General features: G+C 43.6%; 1 protein-coding gene across 1 annotated transcript in view; it reads right to left on the bottom strand.

Annotated features, from left to right (window-relative positions):
• The window catches only part of LOC139417224 (bone morphogenetic protein 7-like), a 50,243-nt gene that overhangs the window by 23,459 nt on the left and 918 nt on the right, over positions 1-25,866 (bottom strand). The window lies entirely within an intron of this gene.

The raw sequence follows: 25,866 nt of genomic DNA, 5'->3' as shown, positions 1-25,866 counted from the left end.
GTCCAGGCCCTGAGGCAGCAAAGCAGCCCCCAAACCATGATGCTCCCTCCACCATAGTTTACAATTGGTATAAGGTTTTGATGTTGCTGTGCTGTGCCTTTTTTTCTCCATACATAGCATTGTGAGTTTCTTCCCGAACAACACAACTTTCATCTGTCCACAGAATATTTTGCCAGTAGCACTGTGGAACATCCAGGTGCTCTTTTGCAAACTTTAGACGTGCAGAAATATTTTTTTTTGAACAGCAATGGCTTCTTCCGCGGTGTCCTCCCATGAACACCATTCTTGTTTATTGTTACGTTTGTAGACTCGTCAACAGAGATGTTAGCATGTTACAGAGATGTCTGTAAGTCTTTAGCTGACACTAGGAATCTTCTTAACCTCATTGAGCATTCTGCCCTGTGCTCTTGCAGTCATCTTTGCAGGATGGCCACTCCTTGGGAGAGTAGCAACAGTGCTGAAATGTCTCCATTTATAGACAATTTGTCTTACCGTGGACTGACTTTTAGAGATAATTTTGTAACCCTTTCCAGCTTTATGCAAGTCAACAATTCTTAATCTTAGGTCTTCTGAGATCTCTTTTGTTCGAGGCATGGTTCTTCTCAGGCAATTGCTTCTTGTGAATAGCAAACTCCCCCAAAAAATTATGGGGCATGGCAGCTTTAACCAAAATCTCCCATCTCGTCTCATTGATTCGACTCCAGGTTAGTTGACTCCTGACTCCAATTAGCTTTTGGAGAAGTCATTAGCCTAAGGGTTCCCATACTTTTTCCAATCTACACTGTGAATGTTTAAATGACATATTCAATATAGACAAGAAAAACACAATCATTTGTGTGTTATTAGTTTAAGTTTGTCCATTGTTGTGACTTAGATGAAGATCAGATCAAATGGTATGCAAAATGTATGCAGAGATCCAGGTAATTCCAAAGGGTTCACATACTTTTCTTGCCACTGTATTTCCTGGTGAGCAAGGGTTTGCGGCAGAAGAGAGACTGCATGTATCTTATAGACAAGTTGACTAACAAATAGCCGACAAAAATGTCGAAAAATATAAGCAGAAACATATGTATAAAAAAATCCTGCGCCCCGTGTCATAAAACTGTTCTTGCATGTTTGACTGTACCGCCGTGCATGTTCTATATTTACGGGTTAGGGTCTGGTGCGGGCCTCAGATTTCCACTTGATCACCTATAGTCGGGCGCTTGCGCATGGGTTATTAGCAATTGCGTGCCAGTGCGGGTGAATGAACAGCTGACCCCCGTATCATTAGTGTGTAGGCTATATGGGTGATTCTATAGAAGTGGTGCAAAAAACAGCCTCACCCCCAAAACTCTACTTAAAAGATTTGTTAAGTCTCCACACTTATGACATTTATTTACATCATAATATGATCTTATTCAATCCAAGGCAATGCCAAACATTGCTAAATTAATATAGTACAAAGTCATAGTTTATATACCTATTTCTATGGAGCGGTGGCTGTCCCAAACCCTGCCTTGTGTTTGAAAACACCAGGTAAACTAGTGGTTAAGAACATTGGAACAGCAACCGAAAGGTCACCGATTCAAATCCCTGAGCCGACTACGTGAAAGATCTATTGATGTGCTCTTGGTTACGTAACCCTAATTGCTCCTGCAAGTTGCTCTGGATAAGGGCATTTAATACAATTAAAATAAAGCAATTACTAATTTTCTTAATATTTTTAACACTATTATTTCAATAGAACACCTTGAGTTGTTTTATTATTACATTGAAAGATACCGATATAATCAGGACTTTTGTTCATTTTTAAACATCTGTCTAAGCTTCTTCGGGATCAGAGTCCCTTCCACGGGACGGTTGAGCTAACGTAGGCAAATGCGATTAGCATGAGATTGTAAGTAAAAAGAAAATTTCCCAGGACATAGACATATCTGATATTGTCAGAAAGCTTAAATTATTGTTAATTTAACTGCACTGTCCAATTTGCAGTAGCTATTACAGTGTTTGAGTGTATTGTTTGAGGAGAGTGCACAATTTTGAACATAAAAAGTTATTAATAAACAAATTAGGCATATTTGGGCAGTCTTGATATAACATTTTGAACAGAAATACAATGGCTCATTGGATCAGTCTAAAAGGTTGCGCATACACTAACATTTATATTGCACCTGGGCTGGAATGATACATTATGGCCTTTGTCTTGCATTTCAAAGATGATGGTACAAAAAAAATACAAAAGAACGGTTGGCTTTTTCTTTGCATTATCTTTTACCAGATCTATTGTGTGTTATTCTCATACATTCCTTTCACATTTCCACAAACTTCAGTGTGTTTCCTTTCAAATTGTACCAAAAATATGCATATCCTTGCTTCAGGGCCTGAACTACAGGCAGTTAGATTTGGGTATGTCATTTCAGGTGAAAATGTAAAAAAGGGGCGGATCCTTAAGAGGTATGGAAAGCAGGTGGAAAGCATGGCCAGCCATAGAGAAATGCTTAACGAAATTCTCGATTAACAAGGATTTATCGGTGGTGATAGTGTTTCCTAGTCTCAGTGCATATCGAGGGGGCTATTCAATGCTAATGCAGTACGCCACAGGATGTTTCTGTGCTGGTCAAGGGCAGTCAAGTCAGGAGTGAACAAGGGGCTATATCTGTTCTTAGTTCTACATTTTTTAAAAGGGGCATGCTTATTTAAGATGGCGAGGAAATCACTTTTAAAGAACAACCAGTCATCCTCTACTGACGGGATGAGGTTAGTTAGTCAAATACATCTGTTTGGATTTCTTGCAGTCTATAAATTATTAGTAATTAATGATAATTTTCTTCCAGGAAACCAAGGCCAGGTCGATTAGAAAGGCCTGCTTACTGAAATGTTTTAGGGAGCGTTTGACAGTGATGAGGGGTGGTCGTTTGACCGCGGACCCATTACGGATGCTGGCAATGAGGCAGTGATCGCTGAGATCCTGGTTGAAGACAGCAGATGTGTATTTGAAGGGCAAGTTGGTCGGGATGATATAGTTGAAGGGGGATGCTTGCAAGCCGAAGAACACCATCTCAAATTGGGAAGCACGGGGGTGTCAGGATCATGTTGTGCGGGGTGCTTTGCTACAGGAGGGACTGGTGCACTTCACAAAATAGATGGCATGATGAGGGAGGAAAATGACGTGGATATATTGAAGCAACATCTCAAGACATCAGTCAGGAAGTTAAAGCCTGGTCGCAAATGGGTCTTCCAAATGGACAATGACACCAAGTATACTTCCAAAGTTGTGGCAAAATGGCTTAAATACAACATAGTCAAGGTATTGGAGTGGCCATCACAAAGCCCTGACCTCAATCCCGTAGAAAATGTGTGGGCGGAACTGAAAAAGCGTGTGCGAGCAAGGAGGCCTACAATCCTAACTCAGTTACACCAGCTCCGCCTGGAGAAATGGTCCAAAATTCAACTAATTGTGGGAAGCTTGTGGAAGGCTACCCAAAACGTTTGACCCAAGTTAAACAATTTAAAGGCAATGCTACCAAATACTAATTGAGTGTATGTAAACTTCTGAACCACTAGCAATGTGATGAAAGAAATAAAATATGAAATAAAACATTCTCTCTACTATTATTCTGACATTTCACATTCTTACAATAAAGTGGTGATCCTAACTTACCTAAGACAGGGAATTTTTACTATGTCAGGAAATGTTAAAAACTGAGTTTAAATGTATTTGGCTATGGTGTATGCAAACTTCCGACTTCAACTATGAAGGATGCCCATGTTTCTATGAGGATGCCCATGTTTACAGATGTAGGGTTGTACCTGGTAGGTTCCTTGATGTCTACAAAAAAAATTGTACAATGTGACATGCCAGTCAGCTAGAACGTAGAACGAGGGAGTGCTAGGTTTGTTGATAACTCAGTTTGCTGTTTTGAAAGTCTCTGAAAAAGTGTTATTTTGAATAGGATTGGTTACTAGCTCACTGTTGAATTTGTATCCCACAACGCGGTTAGCCTCAGTTGCTGGGACCAATCTACCTGCCCAGGGATCCTGCCAACCAAATGTTTGAAGAGCTGCTTGGAGTAGCAGCTAGCCTAGCTGCTAACTTGCTATCAAGCTAGGAACTTTTCCTTGACAATTGAAAATAGCTCACAACGCGGTTAGCACTTGTGGCTGTGACAGCGGATTGTCCCGAGCTTGTGGCTGTGCTGTTTGTTACTGTTTAAATCTGCCCTGTGACCTGCCCTGTCTGGAACTGCGTGGAGTACCAATGTTAACCTGCGTTGCTACCATGGCATCCAAAGCCAAAGGGGGGAGTCATAGAGAGGATAGTGTTTCTCTATCACAGTGAACCATCATATTGTTGTATAAAATATCTAACAATGAAAGAGAATGATTTCTGTTTTGAATTTGGTCAAGTTAGTGTGGGAGTGGTGTAAAAATGGTTTTCCATCAACAATGATAAGCTACCAGGTATAGACAACATCGATGGGAAACTTGCTATATATTTTTACCAAAGCCTAAAGGAGTGTGTCCACAGGTGTGGAAGGAAGCTTAAGTAATTCCACTGCCTAAAAATAGTAAAGCACCCTTTGCTGGCTCTAACAGCCGCCCAATCAGTTTTCTGCCTGTTATTTTTAAACTGATGGAGAGGATTGTGTTTGACCACATACAATGCTATTTTTCAGAGAACAAATGAAACAGTGACTTTCAGCATGCATATAGTGAAGGGTACTCAACTTGTACTGCACTGATCATTGGTTAATTTTTAAAAATTATAAGTCACCCATTTCAAGAAGCTAGGCGCACACCTGTCACCATCATTACGTGCACCTGAGACACTCACCTGGACTCCATCACCTCCTTGATTACCTGCCCTTTATATGTCACCCCTTTGGTTTCTTCCCCAGTCGTCATTGTAGCTTTTTCATGTCGGTGCACTGTTTGTGTTTCTTGTTTTGTTCTTTTATTTATTAAATGTATTCACTCCCTGAACTTGCTTCCCGACTCTCAGCGTACATCGTTACAAGAGGCATTTGAACGTAATTCTTATTATTTTTTATCCTTTTTTTTCTCTCAGAAATACCTTATGGAACATGTGCCTTAATAACAAACATATATGCAATCTGTAAATATGAATACAACTGTTAAATTACAAGCCTAGTTGGTTTAGCCACAGAAAAAGACGGGAACCTTCCTGCTAGCCATGATTGGCTGAGATAATGGATGGGCTGGACATGTCGAGAGATGAGTTCGGATTGGTCTGCCACGTAACATGCTTCTGTCTATAACATGAGCTGCTCAGTATGTGTAGATCATCCTTGCTACCGTGACTTTTTTTTATAGAAAAAATAACTTCAAAATTGTGGCTTCTGTTCTCCACATTGCTGCCCTGAATTTAACAGGCGCTATCGGCAAAGATCAGTGAGACAAAGTTGTGATGGACTACTTTCTGGAGGACGATCATGCACACGAATCAGACGATGAGGAAATCCCTGATTTAGGTTAAAAAATAATAATAATTAAACCAGACATTGTAGAGTCTTCTGATGACAGTGATGTGGAAGAAACGGCAATCAAAAGTGTTGTTGTCACAGAAAAAGTTTACAGAGTTTTGAAATCCATGGAATGCCCTGTGGAAGCAGAGAATGATTATAAATGTGGAGGGACTCAAAAAGAGAACACAGAAGGCTGTTGTATAAAACACCTGTCTCTGGATGACATCTTCAAACTCAGGGCAACCATGGCATCCATGACAGAGAGGGAGAAGCATTCATCAATGCATACGGGTAGGAGTCTAGCTACATTTTCAGAAATTATTCGTTTCTATGTATTTCAAAGTCATTGTCTTTGCAATTTGAAGCATACTGTTAGCTAGCTAGCTAAGAACCTAGTTGGTTAGCTTTAGCTACCTGCAGATTAATGCATGATGGGTAGCTATGATAATCAGTAGTATGGGTTGGGATTATGGTTCATTGTTTAGCTCACTCTGTTTAGCACAAGGCCTCACATGATAATCCTTAAAGAGATGGGTGGGGCTAAGACTAAGAGGGTGTGAATGATGCTGAATGGGTGTAGATAAAGAAGAGCACTCCAGTAGATGTCCCAAAACATTCTAGGGCTATTTTCTCAAAAGTGGGGTTACAAGTTTAGCAGCTTTCAAGCATAATTACTTTCCCATTGTTCCTAAACTGCAGTGTATGATACAGTATATAATATGAATCTCTACTTTTATCCAATGTAAAAAACACCATGTCAAATGTTGCTACATAAAACCGAATTAAGGTGGTGGGTCACAATTATTAAGATGATAGTTGGAGTTATATTGTCACATTTCAGTGCAGCCTTTGGTGTTATTGATCATACATTGATATTGAAAAAACTCACTTCCTATGGCTTTACATCACTTGCCATCACATGGTTGGATAGTTATTCATACAATTAGAACCCAGAGAGCATTCTTCCATGGAAGCTTTTTTAACATCAGATATGTAAATTGTGGTGTCCCTCAGGGCAATTGCCTTGTGCCGTTATGCTTCTCTATTTTACAAATTGTTTGCCACTGTTACATACAGCTAGACTGTTTATGTACGTGGATTTCATTGCAATTGCATTGCGTGAAATGCTTACTTACAAGCCCTTAACCAACAATGCAGTTCAAGAAATAGAGATAAAATAAAATATTCACTAAACAAACTAAAGTTTTAAAAAATCTAATCAAATCAAAAAGTAATACAAGAAAAATTACATAACAACAATGAGGCTATATACAGGGGGTACCGGTGCCGAGTCAATGTGTGGGGGTAAAGGTTAGTTGAGGTAATTAGGCATAGATGCCCTCTTCACACCCTCTTAAAGTCATAGCCCCACTATGCACAAGACATGCCACCAGGGGTCTCTTCACAGTCCCCAAGACCAATACGAATTCAGGCCAACACAGTGTTTTATACAGAGCCATGATCGCATGTAACTCCCTTCCATCTCCAATTACTCAAGCAAACATGGACTCTGGATCTTGTGGTCTTGGTCTTGAGATCACTCAAAACCACATACATTTGGTCTGTAATGGTCCAATGCAGCCGTTTATTAAAATCTCAATATCAAATAATTTATGGGTAACAATTAAGTACCTTACTGTGATTTTCGATTAAAATTCACAAAAAGAAACAAAAATAGCTTCTTAGCAAAGAGCAATTTCTCAAGCAAGAATTTTAGTAGGACTGTCTGAGAGTGGTCTCAGTGATGAGAGGAAAATTGAAAACTAGCTGTTATTGGCAGAAATGTTTGGAACTCTCTTTCTTATTGTTCGATTGACTTATTTACCGGGCAGGCCAAAACTCCATCCCACCAAAACAGGCTGAAATTTCAGGCAATCTATTCAAATAGCTCTTACACTAAAACAGCATTATATTAATTTCCATAATTTCACAGTACTTTTCCAACCTGTGGAAGTACTGTATACATAAAACACAAGAAAATCTAGTTTTTGACTGCACTGGGCATTTATCTTCTCATGGTCTCAAATAAATGAAATACAATGTATTTGTATTAATAATTTTGCACGCCCAATTTTTCAGTTTTTGATTTGTTAAAAAAGTTTGAAATATCCAATAAATGTCGTTCCACTTCATGATTGCGTCCCACTTGTTGTTGATTCTTCACAAAAAAATACAGTTTTATATCTTTATGTTTGAAGCCTGAAATGTGGCAAAAGGTCGCAAAGTTCAAGGTGGCTGAATACTTTCGCAAGGCACTGTATACTACATGACCAAAAGTATGTGGACACCTGCTCGTAAAACATCTCATTCCAAAATCATGGGCATTAAACGGGAGTTGTTCCCCCTTTGCTGCTATAAAAGCCTCCACTCTTCTGGTAAGTCTTTCCACTAGATGTTGGAACATTGCTGCGGGGAATTGCTTCCATTCAGCCACAAGAGCATTAGTGATGTCCGACACTGATTTTGGGTGATTAGGCCTGCAGATGGTGTTCCAGTTCATCCCAAAGGTTGGGTGGAGGGGTTTGGGGTCAAGGCTCTGTGCAGGCTAGTCAAGTTCTTCCACACCAATCTCCACAAACCATTTCTGCATGGACCTCGCTTTGTGCGCTTAGGGCATTGCCATGCTGAAAAAGAAACGGGCCCTTCCCCAAACTGTTGCCACAAAGTTGGAAGCACAGAATCGTCTAGAATGTCATTGTGTGCTGTAGTGTTAAGATTTCCCTTCACTGGAACTAAGGGGCCTAGCCCAAACCATGAAAACAGCCCCAGACCATTAATCCTCCTCCACCAAACTTTACAGTTGGCACTATGCATTCGGGCAGGTAGTAATCTCCTGGAATCTGCCAAACCCAGATTCGTCTGTTGGACTGCCAGATGATGAAATGTGATTCAACACTCCAGAAAATGCATTTCCACTGCTACAGAGTCCAATGGCGGCGAGCTTTACACCACTCCAGCTGACACATGGCATTGTGCATGGCATGTGATCTTAGGCTTGTGTGCGGCTGCTTGGCTATGGAAACCTATTTCATGTTATTGTGCTGACATTGCTTCCAGAGATATTGAGTGTTGCAACAGACGATTTTTACGAACTACGCACTTCAGTCCCGTTCTGTGAGCTTGTGACCTACCCCTTCAGCTGAGGCGTTGTTGCTCTTAGACATTTGCACGTTCACAAAAACGTCACTTACAGTTGACTGGGGCAGCTTAGCAGGGCATACATTTGACGAACTGACTTGTTGGAAAAGTGGCATCCTACGACAGTGCCACTTTGAGTAAGGCTATTCTACTGCCAATGTTTGTCTACGGAGATTGCATGTCTGTGTGCTCGAATTTATACACCTGTCAGCAACGGGTATGGTTGACATAACCAAATCCACTCATTTTAAGGGGTGTTCACATACATTTGAACAAATTGTTTGTCTACCTGACATTCTGTATGTTGGAAGACGTGTGCTGAAAGAATTGGAAAAATAGGATACAAATCAGAATTTGTTTCCAACCCCTAATTTCACCTCTGTAGAATAACCTATATAGTGTGTGTTGTGTGTGTGTGTGTGTGTGTGTGTGTGTGTGTGTGTGTGTGTGTGTGTGTGTGTGTGTGTGTGTGTGTGTGTGTGTGGTATGTGTGAGTGTGCGGAGGGAGTCCAGTGAGTGTGCGGCGGGAGTCCAGTGAGTGTGCGGCGGGAGTCCAGTGAGTGTGCATAGAGCCTGTGCAAGAAAGTCAGTGCAACAAAAAAAATGTGTGTGTGAGAGCCTATTTTAGGCTTAGGGGTTTGGCGTTAGGGTTAAGGTTAGGGTTAGGGTTCAGGATTATGTTTGGGGTTAAGGGTTAGGAAAAATAGATTTGAATGGGAATAAAATGTTTTGGTGCCCACGAGGATAGTAAAACAAATGTGTGTCTGTACAACCTCGCACATATGCACACTCAATGAGGCCACCAGAATTCCAAGCCACCAGGGCTGCCTTAGAGAGCTCAGCTGTGTTTACTCACACGAACTCTGATTTCCTCCCTTCTCCTGCCATGCGATTTTAACTGTACATTTTAACCATAAATAACAGCGAGGAATCAAGAGAGCCAAAGCAGTGATGACATGGGGAAGCCCCGCTAAACCCTAGTCAGTCAGCCCAGGCCCTACTCAGCTCCAGGGCTTAGTTCTCCTCCCAGGGCCCTCTCTCTCCTCCCGCGGCCCAGCGCAGGTGCACTCCCTCTGGGGAGAAAGCCAGACCTGTTCCCTTGGCCTGGAGAGCAACCGCCCGCCCCTCCACTGTAAAAGCCCTTTATCTGTACTTCTTAGAACAGCTGGGTGCAGCTGCATGTGAACACTCCCACAGTAACCCCCCCCCCCCCCCCCTTTCTCGCTTCAGATGAGTCTCTCTCTCGTCTGTTCAGTAATTCCATCTCTAATTCACTCTTTTCCTACTGTGCGGTCTTTCCTTCTTAAAATCCTTCCCAGACAAGGAAAACACCCCCAGCATGTAGCTGTGTCCTTTCTCTCTCTTTCTAGTCTCTATTCTCCCTTTTTCCCCCCCTTTGGTCTCTCACATTCTCTCTCAGCCCCTCCCTCTCTCCCTCCCTCTGTTTCTTTCTCTGGTCGGTCTCTCTCTCTGTCAGCCCCTCCCTCTCTCTCCCTCTGTCTCTCTCCCTCTGTCTCTCTCTCTCCCTCTGTCTCTCTCTCCCTCTCTGTCTGCCCCTCCCTCTCTCTCCCTCTGTCTCTCTCTCTCTCCCTCTCTGTCAGCCCCTCGCTCTCTCTCCCTCTGTCTCTCTCTCTCCCTCTCTGTCAGCCCCTCCCTCTCTCTCCCTCTGTCTCTCTCTCTCCCTCTCTGTCAGCCCCTCCCTCTCTCTCCCTCTGTCTCTCTCTCCCTCTCTGTCAGCCCCTCCCTCTCTCTCCCTCTGTCTCTCTCTCTCTCTCTCTGGGGCCATTGCAGTATGGCAGTCATTAGAAGCAGGGCAGAGGAGCAGTTAAAGCCAAGCGGGCACATTTATGACTTCCTCTGGGAGGAAGTGACTGGTCATCGAAATGCTTGCCCCACCTGTGTTACACAAATACACACACTATGCATGTATGTGTGTGCGTGTGTGTGTTTATCGATGTGTGTGCACGTGTGTGTGAGTCACTTGTCTCCTCTATGAACCCATCATGCTGAACGGTAGTGGTCCCGGGCTACGGTACTCTACTGTGAAGGAACACAAATACACTTATACTACAATGCACACAAAAATACACAAGTACACACACACAAACCCTTGATACACCCCCACACAGCCCACATGGACACACTGGATGTGTAAAACAGCTGCCATGTATATCACTGCAAAAATGATGGGTGTCTTTGATCCATAATTGGATATACACACGTGAGCACGTACACACACAAACTCGCATGCGCACACTAATCGGCTGACACACGACACCACACGGTAGCATGACTTTAATTTACTTTAATGGACCGCGAACACATTACTGCTTCACTCATTAGACCCCTCAATCTTTTCTCTTTTTTTTCTGTTCTTCTCATTTAGAATGAAACAATTCTGCTACTCCAACACAGATGTACAGTATGTCTTTTAACAAGATGACAGATGTGGTTATGATGTGAGTGTAGAGATCGTGACCTCCAGATTGAACCCACCGCAACAGAGTTGCAATGAGGAGGTCCCTTCTACAAACATTCAGTACTGCAGACCTGGCAGAGAGACGAAGGTTACCGTCGATACCTTCTCAATAAAGAGTGAACCCATTTCTGGAGTACTGCCCAATGTGACCATGCACCCTAGCTTCAATGCTCTCTCATAGACAGTGCCTAAAATAAAACGGTGTCTATCCTATATGAATGCCGTGACTCTCCCAGCTCCTCTGCCTCCTCTTTCTCTCATAAATAGAAGAGTAAAGGAGAGCCACTTCAAGCTTCTCCCTTATACTGGGAATCTCCTCTCACCCTCCCCCTTCCCCCCCTGGGCCAGTGGACCCCAGACACTTCCCTGAAGCCTATATCTCCGGAGCAACAGGAGAAAGAACTGACGGGTCACATTAGCTCAAGTGTCTGTTCAGAACCCTCACACCCCTCAGTCCTGCACCGCTCGCTTCCGCTAGCCAACGGGGGGGCAGCTCACCCCCACCCCCATGGTTCATAAAGGGATTAAAATGCTTCGTAGGGTCAGCCCTAAGATCCTTATCACACACACTCTAACCTGGAGATCACTGACTGGAGCATTGCAATTACCTTAGCCCCCCCCCCTCTCTTTCTCTCTATCTCTCTCCTCCTGCAGAGGATGTTGATGGAGACACTTCAAATCGTTCTCCACCAATGTTTTATGACACTGTAGAAATAACAATGTGTGTCACATTTTCCATAACCTCCAGAGAGAGAGAGAGAGAGAGAGAGAGATAGATAGATAGATAGATAGATAGATAGATAGATAGATAGATGGATAGATAGATAGATAGATAGATAGATAGATAGATAGATAGATAGGGGAGAGAGAGAGAGAGAGAGAGAGAGAGAGAGAGAGATTGATGGATGGATGGATGGGGAGAGAGGGAGAGGGGGAAATCACTCAACATGTTTATCCTATAAAGAGGAGGAAAGGTTTGATCTCCCAGGTAACGGGTGACTTCCCGCAGCAGACTGATTACCGCGTTAGGAAATATCCTGCCCACTGGTGACTACTGATGACATCCTTGCTCTGTGACGTATTCATACTGCCTGACGGCGCTGGCTGCCTGGGGAAGAGTCAACACAGTTCCACACTAGAACCTTGCCACTCTTAAGACCCATTAACCACAGGATTTTGTCTGTGAGCGTGCGTGTTTGCACCTGTGCGTGTTTGCGGCTGTTAATGTGAGTGTGTGTGTGTGTTTGCGCCTGTGGGCAGCTTCTAGCCCTGAGAGAGCTCTGTGTCTGGGCCGTTGGTTATGACCTCTATCTCCCTCTTATTGTAACACACAGAGAGGAGAGATGAGGAGGAGTCCCTCTTTGTCCATAAACATGAGAGCTGGGTTTCACCTCAAGCTCCACTGCCTGTTATGAAGGTGCACTTCCCCTCGGAACCTCTGGGATTTACAGTATCACCTGCATGCACAGGGCTCCCTGGAATGTCTCTCGCTGGTCAGACACAGAGCTAACACTCCAACTACCTGTACTCAAATCATTCTCCTAGGCAAATGATTAACATCAGCAAGAGATGTCTAGCTCAATGAAGCAACGTCTGCCATAAGGTGACAATACTTCAGAATTCCACATGTTGGAGTTGTATGCCTAGACAAGCTGTAATGGAAGCTGTATGTCAGTGGTGCTGGTTCTGTGGTGTCTGTCTCAACACATGTTGAGGACGTTAGATAAAGGAGTATACAATAACCAGCTCTACTTCCTCTTGATGTCACCACTCTGAGAGACATAGCACCACAGCCATTTCAAGTTTTCCCCTCTCTTTTCTCGTTCTTTAATTCAACGGCCGCAGCAACCACACCCTCTTCAACCAGCCAAGCCACCTCTTATTATAAGCTTAAGGATATTCTAAACACACACACACACACACACACACACACACACACTTACATAAATGTACAAACACAGACACACATAGACACAGACACAAACACACACACACAGACACACACAACACAAGAATTCCCAGTGTCTGTAAATTATTTGACTAATTGACCCCAAATCCAGAGCGGCCTCCTCATTACACACGATGAGCACACTGGCACCCTGATTTAAATAGCTTGTTGTTTATTTAGTTTAATTATAACCATTCACTTTCCAAATAAAATAGTTGAGAACGGGAAGTAGTCCAACTGCCTTCCCAAATAAACACAAAACTGACCCATCAAATTCGTATTTCACACTAAATCGACTTGATATTTCGACACTCTTGCTTACAGTTGTTGCTTTTACAAGATTCGATTTGGCTGTTTGTGCCAGTTGGAGAATCTGTTAGGCATTACAGCCTATCTTCCGCTAGAACAACCAACACACACACACAGCATCTGGTCACAGGGCAGGATGGGTGGCTCCTGGCTTTCATACTGTGCTTAATGCACACACACACACACACACACACACACACACACACACACACACACACACACACACACACACACACACACACACACACACACACACACACACACACACACACACTCCACTCTGCCTTTCAATCTCTTCTCCTCACCCTCAGTGCTCCAGTACCGGCCATAAAGCAGAGTTCTGAGTCTTGTGTTTATTTGTTTTCCCAGCAGTGTGGTTGGTAACTGTGTCCCTGGCTTTGCTCTGTCCCACATCTGGCCTCTCTCTCTGGGGTAAACGCTGCTCCATGCTGCCCTCCGTGGAGGACAAGGGCACTGCGCTCCTTCAGACTTCCATTCACTGAAACTCAAGCTGCTTGCCTGCTGTGGAGGTATAAGAGACAGATCATGTGATGCATCCACCGCAAGGCACAGTTACCAAGATACAAGAGTAGCTGATGTGAAGGTTGTATACATGCCTATCATCACTATCCTACAATTTTCTCCAAGTCTGTCTCCAATTCAGAGATCACTCTACTTGCTCATTAACCCCCCCCCCCAACCCCTCTCTCTACCTCTCTAACCTCATTCTGCTGTGTTTATGAGCAACCTCAGGGGTAAATTATGTGAGCAGCATACTCCTACACTGAAAATGGCCCATGTTCAGTCTCAGAGAGAGAGAGAGAGAGAGAGAGAGAGAGAGAGAGAGAGAGACATGATTTAGAAAGCCTTGTGTTGTTGGCCGCAACATTCCTGGCCCTGAGTGTGCGCCGTTCGTCATTTCAGCCTAGCAAGAACCCCCGCTGCTCCGTACATCTGGGTCTTTTGACAACTCGCCACAGTGTCGAGTCCCCACCCGCAGACTGTTTCGTCACCACTCACAGCAAGTGCCTGGGTCGGTCCAAGGGTGAGGAGACAATGTGCACGTCCAGACGTCAGTCTGTTTGGAGATCTACAGACGAACATAGGATTCCAGGACTCTAGGAATAGAAAGTGTACGGACCTTGATAAAATAGTCCATGTGTCGTGTGGTAGCCTAGCGAAAACTGTGAGGACGCATTATTTTTGCTTCCCTGTGGTATGTTGAGGTGCTTTTACTCGGCATGAAGCATTAAAACAGATGGGTGGAAAAGAGGACAGCAACAACGGTATGACTGTAATCACCTGAAGGCAACAGTAGCTACCTGAACCAACTATTATTTTCTTTTCACTCTCGGTTAATTATTTCCTGTCCACAGAGGACCTCAAATATGCACTCTGACACAAGTGTGTGTGTGTGTATGTGTGTGTGTGTGCCTGTGCTTATGTACGTGCGGTCATGTGAGAAAGTGAGGAAGTGTTGACATGTTCTGTCTGGCGGTTGGGAAGGGTTGAACCCCTAGAGTAAGGGGGCAGAGTTGGGGGTTGAAGACAGAACAGTAGAGAACACTGTTGGGAGTAAGCTATGACTGAAGTTTGGAGGAGGTCCGTGTTTTCTGGTAGGTTTGAAGTTTCACGTTTTTTTATGTCACGAGTAGAGTGAAATGCCTCTCTTGCGAGCTCGGAGCCCAACAATGCCGTCGCGGATAACAATGTACTACTACAAAAACACATGAGAAGTAGAAATGAGAAGAAGACAACCGTAAGTGAGCATACTACAGTGCATTCATACCCTTTGACTTTTTCCATATCTACTTTACAGCCTTATCTCTAAAATTATTCTGAATTTTAAATGTCCCTCATCAATCTACACACAATACCCCATAATGACAAAGCAAAACAAGTTTTGATACATTTTTGCAAAAAAAAATTTTTTTAAACTGAAATATCAAATTTACAGTACTCAGACCCTTTACTCAGTACTTTGTTGAAGCACCTTTGGCTGCGATTAGAGCCTTGAGTCTTTTGGGGTATGACCCTACAAGCTTGGCACACCTGTATTTGGGGAGTTTCTCCAACTCTTCTCTGCAGATCCTCTCGAGCTCTGTCAGGTTGGATGGGGAGCGTCACTGCACAGCTATTTTCATGTCTCTCTAGAGACGTTCGATCGGGTTCAACTCCAGGCTCTGGCTGGGCCACTCAAGGACATTCAGAGACTTGTCCTGAAGCCACTCCTGCGTTGTCTTGGTTGTGTGCTTAGGGTCGTAGTCCTGTTGGAAGGAGAACCTTCGCCCCAGTCTGAGGTCTTGAGCGCTCCGAAATAGATTTTTATCAAGGATCTCTCTGTACTTTGCTCAGTTCATCTTTCCCTTAATCCTGACTAGTCTCCCAGTTCCTGCCGCTGAAAAACACCCCCACAGCATGATGCTGCCACCACCATGCTTCACCGTAGGAATGGTGCAAGGTTTCCTCCAGACGTGACACTTGGCATTCGGGACAAAGAGTTCAATCTTGGTTTCATCAGACCAGAGAATCATCATTTAAGAATGATGGAGGCCACTGTGTTCTTCGGGACCTTCAATGCTGCAGAAATGTTTTGGTACCCTTCCCCAGATCTGTGCCTCAACACAATCCTGTCTCGGAGCTCTACGGACAATTCCTTTGACCTCATGGCTTGGTTTTTGAGCTGACATGCACTGTCAACTGTGGGACCTCACATACAAATCATGTCCAATCAATTGAATTTACCACAGGTGGAGTCCAATCAAGTTGTAGAAAATCTCAAGGATGATCATTAGAAACAGGATGCACCTGAGCTCAATTTCGAGTCTCATAGCAAACGGTCTTAAAGGTATTTCAGTTTTTTACTTGGAATACATTTGCAAAAATGTCTATAAACCTGTTTTGGCTTTGTCATTATGAGGTATTGTGTGTAGATTGATGAGGAAAACATTTCATTTGATCCATTTTAGAATAAGGCTGTAACGTAACAAAATGTTTAAAAAGTCCAGGGGCCTGAATACTTTCCGAACGAACTTTATATACAGAGTCAGTCAGTTCCAGTACCGTATTTACAATGTGCAAGGATAATGGAGTGATATAGGTAGATATGTATAGGGATAAGGTGACTAGGTGTCAGGGTATATGATAAACAGAGTAGCAGATATATGAGGATTGTATGTGAGTGGGTGTGCGGGTCTGTAGAGCCAGTATGAATGTATGTGCATATTATGTGTGTGTGAGCAAGTTATGGAGTCACTGTTTGCGTGTGTGTTGGAGTGTGTGTGCGCGCAAGTGTATAGGGCCCTGTGAGTGTGCATTGAGACGATGTAAAAAAAAAAAATACAAGGGTGAGCGTGTAGCCATTTTGTTAGCTATTTAGTTTGCTATTTTGCAGTCGTATGGTTTGGTTGTAAGAGCTGTTCAGGAGCCTGTTGGTGACAGACTTGATGCACCGGTACCAGTTACCATGCGGAAGCAGAGAACATTCTATGGCGTGGGTGGCTGGCATCTTTAATGATTTTCCTGGTCTTCCTTTCACAACGCCTGATATATATAGAGGTCCTGGAGGCAGGGGGCTCGGCCCCTACTGATGTACTTGGCTTTCCGCATCACCCTTTATGGTGCCGTGCCGATCGAGGACGGTGCTATTGCCATACTTCTGGTTTGAGTGTGTGCGTGCGTTTGCATGCTTGTGTGAGTTTTGGTATACAGGGGTGCAAGCAGTGGTTGAAAAGTAAAGATACCTCCATAGAAAATGACTCAAGTAAAAGTCAAAGTCACCCAGTAAAATACTACTTGAGTAAAAGTATTGGGTTTTAAATATACCTAAGTATCGAAAGTAAAAGTATAAATAATTTCAAATTCCTTATATTAAGCAAACCAGACGGTACCATTTTCTTGTTTTTTATTTATTTATTTACGGATAACCAGGGGCACAGTCCAACAGTTAAACATAATTTACAAATTAGGCTTTTGTGTTTAGTGATTCTGCTAGATCAGCGGCAGTCGGGATGACCAGAGATGTTTGCTTTATAAGTGTGTGAATTGGACCCTTGTCCTGTCCTGCTAAGCATTCAAAATGTAAGGAGTACTTTTGAGTGTATGGCCACATGTATGGAGAAAATGTATGGAGTAAAAAGTACATTATTTTCTTTAGGAATGTAGTGAAGTAAAAGTAAAAGTTGTCAAATATAAATAGTAAAGTACAGATACCAAAAAAAAAGAATGAAGTATTACTTTAATGTATTTTTACTTAATTACTTTACACTACTGGGTGCATGGGGATGATGTGAGAGCAACAGAGCTGGGGGAATACAGGGGTGTGGGGACGGGGTCTGTTGGACATTGAGGAGATAGAGTTTCTGTGCACAGCTGCTTTGGCCTGTAGATGGAGAGAAACATCTGTATTAATCTCAGTCCCAGGGGCAGCCCACTGAGCACAGGAATGAGAGAAGGAGCGGGGGCTGGGTGAGAGAGTGTGTGTGCCTGCGTGCCATTTCAATCCTATTCCACATCCATCCAATTCCAACATTATCACTTCAGCACCCCATAATTGTCCAACACTCCCACCCCATGGACCCCAAATCTGTATTTCTCTTCCTTTTATTTTTCATTTTGTTTCCACCCACCAGTCTCTACTCCCACATTTACCTACCATATTCACATACTACGTTCCATATTACTTAAAGCACAATGTAACGTACATCAACACCAGTGATGTGATGCTAAGATATACAGTGTCTTGCGAAAGTATTCGGCCCCCTTGAACTTTGCGACCTTTTGCCACATTTCAGGCTTCAAACATAAAGATATAAAACTGTATTTTTTGTGAAGAATCAACAACAAGTGGGACACAATCATGAAGTGGAACGACATTTATTGGATATTTCAAACTTTTTTAACAAATCAAAAACTGAAAAATTGGGCATGCAAAATTATTCAGCCCCTTTACTTTCAGTGCAGCAAACTCTCTCCAGAAGTTCAGTGAGGATCTCTGAATAATCCAATGTTGACCTAAATGACTAATGATGATAAATACAATCCACCTGTGTGTAATCAAGTCTCCGTATAAATGCACCTGCACTGTGATAGTCTCAGAGGTCCGTTAAAAGCGCAGAGAGCATCATGAAGAACAAGGAACACACCAGGCAGGTCCGAGATACTGTTGTGAAGAAGATTAAAGCCGGATTTGGATACAAAAAGATTTCCCAAGCTTTAAACATCCCAAGGAGCACTGTGCAAGCGATAATATTGAAATGGAAGGAGTATCAGACCACTGCAAATCTACCAAGACCTGGCCGTCCCTCTAAACTTTCAGCTCATACAAGGAGAAGACTGATCAGAGATGCAGCCAAGAGGCCCATGATCACTCTGGATGAACTGCAGAGATCTACAGCTGAGGTGGGAGACTCTGTCCATAGGACAACAATCAGTCGTATATTGCACAAATCTGGCCTTTATGGAAGAGTGGCAAGAAGAAAGACATTTCTTAAAGATATCCATAAAAAGTGTCGTTTAAAGTTTGCCACAAGCCACCTGGGAGACACACCAAACATGTGGAAGAAGGTGCTCTGGTCAGATGAAACCAAAATTGAACTTTTTGGCAACAATGCAAAGCGTTATGTTTGGCGTAAAAGCAACACAGCTGAACACACCATCCCCACTGTCAAACATGGTGGTGGCAGCATCATGGTTTGGGCCTTCTTTTCTTCAGCAGGGACAGGGAAGATGGTTAAAATTGATGGGAAGATGGATGGAGCCAAATACAGGACCATTCTGGAAGAAAACCTGATGGAGTCTGCAAAAGACCTGAGACTGGGACGGAGATTTGTCTTCCAACAAGACAATGATCCAAAACATAAAGCAAAATCTACAATGGAATTGTTCAAAAATAAACATATCCAGGTGTTAGAATGGCCAAGTCAAAGTCCAGACCTGAATCCAATCAAGAATCTGTGGAAAGAACTGAAAACTGCTGTTCACAAATGCTCTCCATCCAACCTCACTGAGCTTGAGCTGTTTTGCAAGGAGGAATGGGAAGAAAATTCAGTCTCTCGATGTGCAAAACTGCTAGAGACATACCCCAAGTGACTTACAGCTGTAATCGCAGCAAAAGGTGGCGCTACAAAGTATTAACTTAAGGGGGCTGAATAATTTTGCACGCCCAATTTTTCAGTTTTTGATTTGTTAAAAAAGTTTGAAATATCCAATAAATGTCGTTCCACTTCATGATTGTGTCCCACTTGTTGTTGATTCTTCACAAAAAAATACAGTTTTATATCTTTATGTTTGAAGCCTGAAATGTGGCAAAAGGTCGCAAAGTTCAAGGGGGCCGAATACTTTCGCAAGGCACTGTAAAATACATCAGAATCCCATGACTCCAACATGACTGTGGCGTGACAGCGAACGTTTCCGAGCATGCATTTATTGTGTGTTTGTGTATGTGTACAGCAGTGGAGTGACACAATGCTATCTCAATGCCAAACCCTCTAATAAATCCAAACAAATTGGCCAATTAGAGGCTGTTTTTTTCCTCCAGGCCCACCTATTACCTAGCCTCGCAAAGCCGCCTGATCTCGCGAGTTTCTATACACAGAAGCTTGTGAGAACAGGCCGCTTTGCGAGGCTACTTATTACCTGACTCGCCATAAAACCTAGACAATGGCTGCCAACTCTGTGCCACCACCCAGGGGGTGGTGTGGGTGTGAGGGGGTGGCAGGGGGCAGGTGGTGCCCTGTGGTGTCACTATGGTAACAGATTGGATAACTATTGTTTGCTCTCATCAAGCCTCACACCCACACACAGGTCTAATATGAATCTAATCAACAAACAAGTTGTTTTTATCTCATTAATATGTGTTCTATACATGTAACCCTGGAGTTTTATTTCAAAAACTTCCGAATTGTATCTAAATGTTTAAAAATGCTTCAGATTTCACGTGTTATTATGGGTTAAGAAAGGATGTCATTCGAATGCATCTACAGTGTAAACACTACTCAAATGTGTACCTATATACTTATACTGCAAGTAAAATTGGAATGCTTTGTGTACATACTGGCCCCAGGTCTATTGTTCCCAGGCTGACGTTAGAGCCCGCGGAGAGCAAGGAAACCAGAGGACTCAAATGATTGTTGTTGCTTTTTTATTTCAACTCCATCTGGTTGTGATTAACAGCAACAGAACATTTGGACAATTTGAACAGACTGCAGCGGTACATCTTTTTAAATTTTTTTATTCAAAGCTGGCATATTCTCACACATAAGTGTGTTAACGTTGGAGCCAAACTCAATGCTTCATTTTATTTTACAACAGCCCTGCAGAGCAGCTGACTTCCAGCAGGACTATTAGACACCCAGGGACCGATCAGTGTGGCTCTAGTTACTGAACTGATATAAAGCCAAGCACGGTTTCATTTGTCTTTATCCACACATTGATACACTAACAAACACACATGCACCCACGCTCGACGCAGGAAGGCAGCATGCACACACACACGCACACGCACGCACACACACACACATGCACGCACGGACGCACACACACACACACACATACACACTTCCTCACCGCCTCAGGCTAGGGTAATCCATGCAGGATTGCATGACAACGGAGCAGAGCAGGAATTCATGACTAACACACCTTATAACACATTACTGTAAGACAGTAAAACCCAGTTGTGGAAAACAGGCCATGCAGGTGATGGCACTGTTTAATGATGTGAGAGATGCACATGGTAGACATGCAAGTCATCCTGCTGCCCTGTGGTGCGTGAGACCGAGCGGGTTATCCGTGTGTGTGTGTGTGTGTGTGTGTGTGTGTGTGTGTGTGTGTGTGTGTGTGTGTGTGTGTGTGTGTGTGTGTGTGTGTGTGTGTGTGTGTGTGTGTGTGTGTGTGTCTCTAAGTGTTTGACTTCGCCAGGCCAACTCAGCCTAGCCAAGCCGCCAAGAGCTTTGGATGGTTTGTTTCAGGGGAAATGCCTTAATTCACTGTGGATGAGGGCTAATGCACTGGGGACCGCCGGGATCATATCAAATATATTACCCAAATGGGAGGTGTGTGTGGTTATGTATGTGCATGCGTGTGAGAAACTGAGAAAGTGTTGACATGAGTCGGTGTGGAGTGGTAAGGAAGGGTGGGCAAAACATAAATCACTCCAGCTGAAAGGACTACACATTGGGCGAGATAGAGAGAGAGAGAGAGAGAGAGAGAGAGAGAGAGAGAGAGACAGAATCTTGCCCATGTTAATTGTTTCGTACCCCAAGCTAACGCTACAGAAAAAAGCCATCCAATTTCACACAGAAGTGTGTTAGCGTGTCAGCGTGTCAGCGTGTCAGCATGTCATCGAGCGTTGCATGTTCAGCAGCACACACCCTGGGCTAGGGCGACCCATGTTGCGTGTAGCTGTGTACATTCTGCATGTATGCCGTAAGCCATTTACACAGCTGGCCTTTTAACTGAAGTGACTCAGACAGAGGAGAGGAGAGGACGTCCCTGGCCCTGGGGTCTGTCCCAAAGCAACACACCCACCCTGGGCCTGCACTGGAAACCACCAGCCGCAGAGCAGTTCAGATACACACCGACAACAGATCCACTTTAAGCAAGACTGAGAACAGCTTAAATATACAGTATACTGACATGATCAGCTATCAACTGACCCCAGAGCAGCTCAGATATACACTGAATATCACCATACCATATCATATACTGTATTTTATAGCCATTCAATAACTCCGAACACAAATCAGCTGCCCCGTGCACAACTCAAGCACTCAGCAGCACTTATCAATGATTCAGTCTCAGTTCCAATCCATTATCACTTCATTTGCTTTATTTAAGCTCAAACAATCAGATTGTGCCCATTCCAGCTCTTTTGACAGGCAACAACTACAACTGAAGGAGAGCTCTCTGTAGCAATGCATTTAAGCAGGGCAATGTCATGAGTCTAAACCTCGCACTATTCCCATCCTCTATGCTCATTTACAGACTCTCCTTACGTGAATGTCTGTCAAGAATCAGGGTCATGCGGAACCACCAAACCTCTTCAATGCCTCCCCCTAATTTCACTCTTTCCTTTTGCTCTCATTCTCTCTCCCTCACTGGCACTTTGATGGGACTACCATTGAAATTAGATACAGTCCCTGTTGTCATAATATTTTAAAGCTAAAATGCCACCTAGCTTACTTATAAAAAAGCTTCCCAAGCCACTTCCAAGGCAGTTGGAAGTCAATCTAACAGAGGCGTCTCCAACATGATGCCATTTATGGAACCTGACTTATGAAGGGTTAAAATGGAAAAACCCACATTGAATGAGTGAAATAAAAAGCTGCCAGTGTCTATGATTATAACTCTATCTGTTCTCTTGTATTCTCTCTCTCTCTCATATAAAGGCGTATTAATCCGCATTATGATCTGGTGCCTTGGATCAAGCCTGGCTCAGGAAGAAGAGCCCTGACAAAGAAGCCCATTCACCAACAGGACCAACAGTGACATCATATCCAAATGATACAGTATACTTTGCAAAAGGTCATCACAGATCATTTGAATTTTGGTAAGAGGAACCCAACGTGGCATGAGGGGAACCTAACCTGCCCTGTGGGGCAGAGAAATGGCCACTGTGCTGCTCAGTAACCATATCACCAGGCCTCAACCCCTCATAGTCACTGGGAGCTGAGTGGAAATGACTGGACAAGAAGGCAAACATTATTTTTATCGGAGCTTCATTCACAAGCCACAAGTCAGAGAACAAGCATAGAAACCCATAGCGAGAAAGGGTCTTGATTACATAAGACGGGTTCAGTTATGAAATGATTCATTCATTCGCCGCAAATCATTTCGCTCTTTCGCTGATGTGAAACACCTTAATTTTGATTTAATGTCAGCCTTATGGATTACAGACTGAGAAAGAATCAAAGGCCCCATACAGTACATATCAGAGTCAGAAACAGTTTCTCCTCTCCTCTCTGCCTCTCACAGGCTCTCTCTTTTGCCCTGCTGAGGTCTTCGGCTGCCTGAAATGGCACCCTATTCCCTATCATAATGCACCAGATTTGGCCAGGGTCCTAGAGCCCTATTCAGGACCTAGTTAAAAGTAATGCACTATATAGGGATCGGGGACATGGTGCCGTTTCAGACGAGGAAAAGAAAGAGGCCCTTGACTTTGCGAGGCTTTGCGGTCCCATCCAGCTGTGTCACAGCCTGTCCAAAATTGTGTCAATACAGCAGCTCCCTCTGTAATGGCATAGTGTGGCAGAGGAAACACTGTCCCCTCCCTCTCCGTTGCCAAAACACTCCGACAATCATCCCTCCGCCCCTCCAGGATTCTTCACGCACTTTGAGGTTTTCTATAACTGCCGACGTTGTACACTATAGAAGTTCTCTAGCCAGATCCCCCTGCAGCAGTGTCCCGATCCCCTTCAAACAAATCGCAAATACTCATCTTGACCCTTAGTCATTCATGTAGTTGCTGTGATTGCATCATTTGTTGGCCACCTTGAGTTATGATGGTGTGTTTGTCTTTCCGTAAATCCCCTGGCGTTGCTTTGCTAATGTTACGGTGATGGGCAGGCAGTGAAGCTTCGCTGGCTGTTGCTGCTGACAGTAATGGTAATCAGAAGACAGAGCAGCATCTCAGGGGGATTTCACTAAGACTCACTGATTAGATAAGGAACGCGGTTATGAAACCTGGGACACACTAAATCCACAGCCAACAGCGGGGAGAAAACATTTAGCAAATGCTTAGAGGGGAAATACATGGGCTATCAGACACATTGTCTGTAAGGTCTTTCATTCACAGCATGTGTTAGAAAAACAACTGTGCTTGCCCAACTCTGATGTTAGAATGCAGACTGCAGTATATGGACCCTTGGGAATGTTATTTTGATGTTATTTTGTCAGAAATGCAAAACCGAGGAGAACGAGATTCACTTTGAACCGATCCTGTGGTTGACACTTGCTCATGCTCAGGATAACAACGGTGGACAAAGTGTCTGCAAGTTACAGGATCTGCAGGGTTGAGCACCTGAACATTAACACAGCTGTTTGACTGAGACAGATGGAGACTAGACACTGGAATGTGATGCTCATGGATTCCTAGACTGGATCATTATCTCAATTGCAACACACTGTAAAGATGGACTACCTATTCTACAACTTGTATCTACATTTGATGGCTTTTCTCGTGCAGTGTATGCCATAGCACTATAAAGTGTTTCTGCAGGACAAAAGACCTGTGAAGTCCAATGTGCAAGTGAAACAGAATGGTTGGTAATTAGATATAACCTAAACATGGACCTGGGAACATAAACAATGTCACTTGGTCTGTAAATCAATACTACCAACAGTTGAATGATTTGCACATACACTATATATACAAAAGTATGTGGACACCCCTTCAAATTAGTGGATTTGACTATTTCAGCCACACCCATTGTTGACAGGTGTATAAAATTGAGCACACAGCCATGCAATCTCTATAGACAAACATTGGCAGTAGAAGGCCTTACTGGAGAGCTCAGTAACATTCAACATGGCACCGTCATAGGATGCCACCATTCCAATAAATCAGTTCGTCAAATTTCTGCCCTGTTAGAGCTGCTCCGGTCAACTGTAAGTGCTGTTATTGTGAAGTGAAAACGTCTAGGAGCAACAATGGCTCAGCCACAAATTGGTAGGGCAAACAAGCTCACAGAGTAATGAAGCGCGTAGTTTGTAAAAATAGTCTGTCCTCGGTATCACCACTCACTACCAAGTTCCAAACTGCCTCTGGAAGCAACGTCAGCACAATAACTGATAGTCGGCAGCTTCATGAAATGGGTTTCCATGGCCGAGCAGCCGCACACAATCCTAAGATAATCATGCGCAATGCCAAGAGTCGGCTGGAGTGGTGTAAAGCTCAACGCCATTCAATTCTGGAGCAGTGGAAATGCGTTCTCTGGAGTAATGAATCACGCCTCACCATCTGGCAGTTGAAGGACGAATATGGGTTTGGCGAGTGTCAGAAGAACACTACATGCCCCAATGCATAGTGCCAACTGTGAAGTTTGGTGGAGGAGGATTAATGTTCTGGGTTTCATGGTTCAGGCTCAGCCCCTTAGTTCCAGTGAAGGGAAATCTTAACGCTATAGCATATAATGACATGCTAGACGATTCTGTGCTTCCAAATTTGTGGCAACAGTTTGGGGAAGGCCCTTTCCTGTTTCAGCATGAGAATGCCCCCATGCACAAAGTGAGGTCCATACAGAAATGGTTTGTTGAGATTGGTGTGGAAGAACTTGACTGGTCTGCACAGAGCCCTGATCTCAACCCCATCGAACACATTTGGGATGAATTGGAGCGCCGACTGTGACCCAGGACAAATTGTCCAACATCAGTGCCCGACCTCACGAATGCTCTTGTGGCTGAAAGGAAGTAAGTCCCCACAGCAATGTTCCAACATCTAGAGGAAAGCCTTCCTGTTATAGCAGCAAAGGGGGGACCAACTCCATATTAATGCCCATGATTTTGGAATGAGATCTTACACGGGATCT

The sequence above is a fragment of the Oncorhynchus clarkii genome, chromosome 9 (assembly GCF_045791955.1).
Source record: "Oncorhynchus clarkii lewisi isolate Uvic-CL-2024 chromosome 9, UVic_Ocla_1.0, whole genome shotgun sequence".
Classification (NCBI taxonomy): Eukaryota; Metazoa; Chordata; class Actinopteri; order Salmoniformes; family Salmonidae; genus Oncorhynchus; species Oncorhynchus clarkii.
The sequence above is the reverse complement of the archived record's forward strand: the minus strand, read 5'-3'. Positions and strand labels throughout refer to the sequence as shown.